Raw genomic sequence first — 6,000 nt, 5'->3', positions numbered from 1 at the left:
AAAGTCCTACTTGATCTTTGACTGAAGGGGCTTGATTAGTTAAGTAGTACACTACGGGCAAGCCTATAGTTCATCTTTTGTGGCATACGAATGTTGTTTCTGAGAGTGAGTGAATTCTTTTTATCTTGAGTTCCTAATTGTTCTTAATTTCTATTGTGTGTGGAATGACTCTCTATTGTGATGAGGGCATTTGATTCATGAAGGAAAGGTAATATCGTTGACCTCTGTGTTAGAGTAAGTAAGCGGGTTATAAATAATGCGTGGTGCTTTTGAGTCAAATCGTGAGGTGAAGATATTATACTATTGTGCTTAGTCTATTTTAAATATTCTTGGTGTGATGAGTTATGAGAGTTGTTTAAAAAGGTTGTGTCTTAATAAAGTGAAGTTTGATTGCTCGAGGACGAAATGGTTTAAGTGTGGGGTGTTGATGGTAGGCTATAATCTCGTATTTTAGTTGCTTATTGCACTCCAATTTACTGCACTTTAATTGAGTTTGAGCTTTAATCGCTAATATTTTGCACTAATTGTGTATTTTATGCCTTGTAGGAGAATTTGGAGCTAATGTAAATGTTATGGAGCTAATTCGAGTTATTTGGAGTTTTGAAGTCTGAGTAAAAGCCCAAGGGATTAAACTGGGATCGCGTTTGGGGGTCGAGGACCAAGTATAGATGTCAAAATCGAAGCAAAAATTCGGGCTCTAATAAAACTACACTAGCGTGGCGCGTGGGGCGCCGCGCCTGTGTAAAATCCTGCCATCTGTCAGAAATCAACTCTCTAAAAATCCCCACTAATGCCCCGCATGGTGTGTCGCCCCATGCGGCGCGCCTGTGCAATTTTTACAGAGATTTTCCTATTTCGTGCGGAAGGTATTTTTGTTTGGGCCCGACCCTACTTGGTATAAATAAATAGAAAAATATTATTTTCTAGACTTTTGACACATCTAAGACCTAAGGAGGCTAGACAGAAGGTGGAGAAGCGAAAGCACAAGGAATTAATCATTTAATCCTCACTCAAAATAAGAGTTTGGACCGTCTTATGCTTTTCTTGCAAGGGGTTCACCCACTTTCACGAGTTTAATAGGTTCAAGAGATCCCACTATATTTTTGATAAATTTCTCCATATCTATGGAGTAGTTCTCTTTAGGAATTGATGGATTTGGTGTATTGATATTTGTTTGTGGATATTAACTCTAGTTTTTATGTATTGAATCATTTTAGGTGTTTTAATTATTGCATCTATATTCACATGTTCATGTAATCGAGAGAGGCATAACTTGTGATATGTTTGCATTATCTTGTTTGTTGAATTCATTGATTCTTCTTAGTAATCGAAAGAGGCTAGTTGAATTATTATTTATACCTATTTAGGAGGATAATCGAAAGAGGTTCTCCTAATGACCAATGCACTACGAATACTTGCATATCTTCACCGAGCGTAAATTGGTTCATATTGCGAGGTTGAAACATAATCGAGAGAGGAGTTTCTACTAAATGTTTGAACTAATAATTGAGTGAATTCGAGAGACTCACCTGAACATTAGACATGAATTAACTAGAGTTAAATGCCAAACAATTATCTTGCACCTATCCAATCAACCCATGTTTTCTCCCATTGATATCTTCCTTGCTTACTTTTGTTTGATTGTCATTAGTCAATTAGCTCTAGATTCATAGTTAATTTTAGTTTTAATTCACATAATTCTCAACTGTTGATTATCTTGGATAGCAATTTAGCTACAAACTACAATAATATTGTTTAAATCCAATACCTGTGGATACAATATTATACTATACTATCTTTGACTAGCGAGCATATTTAGGTGTATATTTTAAGCTCGTCAATAAGCTAAACAAATAGAAGGGATGGATAGCTAACATGGTAGAAGGCTTATAAGAAAAGTGGATATGACAAACAAGAATGAAAGCATGCTATTTACAAGTTAAACAGATAGAAGGCATGGATAATACGACAACAATTGATGTAGAGGACAAAGGTATAACAACAACAATAAGTCACAAAGAAAACATAGGTGCAATAGTAACAGCTCAAGATAAAGGCATGAATGTATACACAAGGAAAAGATATCATAAAATAATGCATGTCTCTCGTCCTCACCTGCACGGAAACATCCTTCGTGCCATGAACACATGATAATATAAAAACAATGGCACGTCATCACCGTTCGTGCTTTTACTCTCATCTTTACATGATAATATAAAAAATATGGTACAGAATCACCCTTCATGCTTTACTCTCCTCCTCACACGATAATATATATATGAAATGGCACGGCATCACCCTTCCGGCTTTACACTCTTCCTCATATAACAATGTATATGCAATAAAATGGCATCACCCTTTGTGCTTTATACTCTTTCTCACCAAAATGTCTTTGAACCTTTATTATATGAGTTTTTCCATTGTTGTGGAGTAGTTTAGTATAGGGTTTGATGAATATGGTGTTTTGATTGATATTTGTGGATCTAATGTTGATTCAATTATGTGAATACGTTTATAGAGCTTTGAATTGTTTGTAACTTTATTAACTAGTTTATTTAATTAAAAAAAGGAATATTCTAGTGATTAACTTTACATTATTTGGTTTGGCTTAATTTGTTGATTCTTCTAAGTAATCGAGAGAGATTCTTGAATTATTGATTAAACCAAGTTAGGAGAATATTCGAGAGACGTTTTCCTAAAGACTAGCTCATTAACATATTATAGCTTATATTCATAGTGCTTCATATTGATTTATTAGAATTCAGATTTAATAGAGAGAGGAATCTTAACCTTACGTTAAGCTAATTATCGAGTGAATTCATGAGAATCATTAGAACATTAGAAGTGAACTCAACCAAAGTTAGATTCTACATAACTATCTTACACTTATCCAGTCGCGACACTTACTTCTTATATTGCTTACAATTTATTTTAGTTTAACTCTCACTCTCTGTGATCAAGTCTAATTAGTTGCAATCTTTATTCAAGTAGTTAACTGCAGTTATAAATAACCCAATTCAAGTATTAATCATCATGGATAGCATTCAACCAGAAGTTACTATCTATGTGGAGATGATATTTTACTATACTATCTTTGAGTAGTGAGCATTAATTTTCTGGTTGTATTTTGCGCTTGTCAATGGTGATGCTACACTTCTATTCCATAGTAGCTATCATGGTATTTTTTATTTTAGTCGGGCATTGTCTCAAGTGTTTAGTTATATTCCTTGGTATAGAGGCTCCATAGATAATTGCATTGGATTGTAGTAATGAGATTGCACACAACACACATAAAATAATATTTATTTTATTTTAATATCATAATAATTATAAAAAGCTTCGTGTATGGTTTCGGATTTTGGAAAAGGGGTTTTACAATTTGACTTGAAAATATATATGATTATCAATGGCTTCCGCAATTAATTGGGTCTCGTGCATACATATGATTGGAGTGCATCATATGAGTTGATTCACTCGGATCGGATAGTATATCGAATGTCGGTCACGTAGATTTAGTTCATGACATCAATATTTAATTAATTATAGTATCTATGCATTGAATTTGACGTGTGTAATATCTTTAAAGCCTTAAAGAGTCCCACAAAGGACAAAAGGGGTTTGTTAAAATTAGGGGTGTACAAAGAAAACCCCTAAACCGCACCAAACCGATAATTCGAGTCAAATCGGGAAAAAAAATCGATGTGGTTTGGTTTGATTTGGTTTGGTATTGGAAAATAAAATCCGAGCATAATTAGTTTGGTTTGGTTTTAACTAAAAAGAGTCAAACCGAAACCAAACCAACCTAATAGTATATTTATATCATTTTTAAAAATATTTTATACATATAAATATTCATTGTAATATAATTTATAAATATTTCTTAAACTTTTTTACAGTTTTAACTTTTAACGTATTATTTCAAGTTTAGACTGAACATTTTTGAATGGTAAATAGATTTTATAGCCCATAAATGCAGTAACTCAAACAAAGTTCAAATCAATACTAATGCTAACAAATGAAATTCAGTTCAATACTAGGAATGACGATAGTGTTGGATAATTATTTTAGTTTTACATTGGTTTATAATGAAAATTCATAACTTAGTTTATCTTTTTCTTTAGTGCTTAGTTATATAATTAATATTAGTACTTATTAGCTACACTTATTTTAGCATGACCTATATAGTATTTTTAGATTATGTTAATTTTTATTATGGCTTATTAATTAGCAATATTTGTTTTATATAATTTTATTAATTTATCTTTGTTATTGTATATTTTAATATAATGTTATGACTTATCTCATAGTATTGTATTAGTTTCTTGAAAAATACATTATATGTAGTTTTATTTTACTAGGACTTAAAAAATATATGGAGCACAAGTTACATATTTTATGCTATGAAGATTTTGCTGGAAAAAAATCCGAAAACCCGAGAAAATCCGAAAATTCGAGAAAAACCGAAATTAAAAAATCCCACTTTGTTGGTTTGTTTTGGTTTATAAATTTAAAAACCTGACACCATTGATTTGGTTTGATAATTGAAAAATCCGAAGTAACCCAACCTATGTACAGCCCTAGTCAAAACGATGGATTGTCCAACTAAATCTTGTATAAGCAATGAAAATTTGAAAAACATCTCATGGAAACGACTTGAAAAGCATTACTCATGCACTTTACTACAAAGTGAATGGGCATTATTTCATTCATTTAGATATTACGTACTCTTTTTTTGACTTTATGAACCCACTAATTACTTTCCTGTACTTGAATTTGCTTTTTATTGAAATCATTGTTGTTTTCTACTAGTAGTCATGGAGAGCCGGGATTCTAAAAGGGACAACAACAACATATCCAATATTATCTCACACCGTGGAGTTTGGGGAGGGTAGTGTATACGCAAACTTTACCCCTACCTTGTGAGGATAGAGAGGTTATTTACAATAGACCCTCGGCTCAGGAAAGTATAAGCACTACATTAATGAAAATATAAACAAGAAGGGACAGTACCAAAAAGCCATATAAAAGCAGAATAAAAATAACAAGACAATAAGGTGATCAACAATGAAAGAAAATAACGGTTAGTCATAAAAATCTACTACCAACAGAAAGCGAGACTGCGTGCCAATACTACTGTTATGAACACTCTAGACTACCTACTCCACTACCTTAATCCTCGACCTCTATACCTTCCTATCAAGGTTCATGTCCTCGGTTAGCTGAAGTTGCGCCATGTCTTGCCTAATCACCTCTCCCCACCTCTTCTTTGGCCTACCTCTACCTCTCTATAGGCCCTCCAATGTCAACCTCTCACACCTCCTCACCGGGACGTCTATGCTCCTCCTCCTCACATGACCAAACTACTCAAGTCGCGCTTCCCTTATCTTGTCCTCAATAGGGGCCACACCCACCTTGTCGCGAATAATCTCATTTCTGACCCTATCTAACCTGGTGTGCCCGCACATCCATCTCAACAACCTCATCTCTGCTACCTTCATCTTCTGGACATGAGCGATCTTGACTGGCCAACACTCATCCCCATACAACATTATTGGTCTGACCACCACTCTATAGAACTTACCCTTAAGTTTTGGTGGCACCTTCTTGTCATACAAAACACCCGAAGAGAGTCTCCATTTCATCCATCCCGCTCCAATACGATGGGTGACATCTTCATCAATCTCCCCATCCCCCTAAATAATAGACCCAAGGTACTTAAAACTCCCTCTCCTAGGGATGACCTGTGAGTCCAGCCCACGTCCCCTTCCTATCCTTGAGTCTCTCCACTGAACTTATACTCCAAGTATTATGTCTTGGTTCTGCTCTACTTGAAACCTATAGATTCCAGGGTCTGCCTCCATACCTCTAATTGCGTGTTCACCTCGTCTCGCGTCTCGTCAATCAATACAATATCATCTGCAAATAGCATGCACCACGATACCTCCCCATGGATGTGGCGCATTAGTACGTCCATGTCACGACCGTGAATTCTCACCTTCG

Source organism: Nicotiana tabacum, chromosome 12 (assembly GCF_000715075.1).
Source record: "Nicotiana tabacum cultivar K326 chromosome 12, ASM71507v2, whole genome shotgun sequence".
Taxonomy (NCBI): Eukaryota; Viridiplantae; Streptophyta; class Magnoliopsida; order Solanales; family Solanaceae; genus Nicotiana; species Nicotiana tabacum.
This window is presented reverse-complemented; position numbering follows the sequence as displayed.